General features: G+C 30.2%; 1 protein-coding gene across 1 annotated transcript in view; it reads left to right on the plus strand.

Moving 5' to 3' along the window:
- ARHGEF33 (Rho guanine nucleotide exchange factor (GEF) 33) overlaps nucleotides 1-619 on the plus strand; it is an 85059-nt gene that overhangs the window by 5655 nt on the left and 78785 nt on the right. The window lies entirely within an intron of this gene.

Genomic DNA, 619 nt, shown 5'->3' on the forward strand with positions numbered 1-619 from the left:
TATTGATAGTCCACCACCAGTGGTTTTTTAAAATTTGTTTTCTAAAAATTTTCTAGCAGTGCTACTTCTTATTTTATTTCAATAAATGAAAATGAATTTATGTCCCAAACAAATTGAGTAAAGTAGAGTTCCCCAATTAAAAATACTTAATCTTCTAATATTATCAAATTTAAAATAAAGATATGGGCATAATACAAGGGGGTTTAAAATTTTTTGTGGAAAAAAAAATATCCACCATCTTTAATTCTACTTTTCCATAACATGTTTGAAATCCCCTCATACTTCTGTGGTCCTAGAGAATGTGTTCTTGTTTTCAGTTAAAGATTTGCTAATTTTGGGTGCTTTTCAATTGCCTTATTAAGTAAATATAAATCATCACAAGCAAAATGTCACCCCTGCAAACTCTACAAAGTTATTGATAATAGGGAAGTCAGCAAGAGAAAAGGAAGAATGTAGACCTCACAATCAGGAAGTAATTTCTGTATATTGAAGGTGTTTCCCTCCATAATAGGTGAACCATATTATAGTTGAGCCGTATTAATTGCTTGTATTTGATCATTTTTAATTTTCACAAACAGCCATTTCAGAGAAATGTTGTCTTGAGTTGTTCTGAACTGAA

This window comes from Chrysochloris asiatica, unplaced genomic scaffold (assembly GCF_000296735.1).
Source record: "Chrysochloris asiatica unplaced genomic scaffold, ChrAsi1.0 scaffold00024, whole genome shotgun sequence".
NCBI classification, from domain to species: domain Eukaryota; kingdom Metazoa; phylum Chordata; class Mammalia; order Afrosoricida; family Chrysochloridae; genus Chrysochloris; species Chrysochloris asiatica.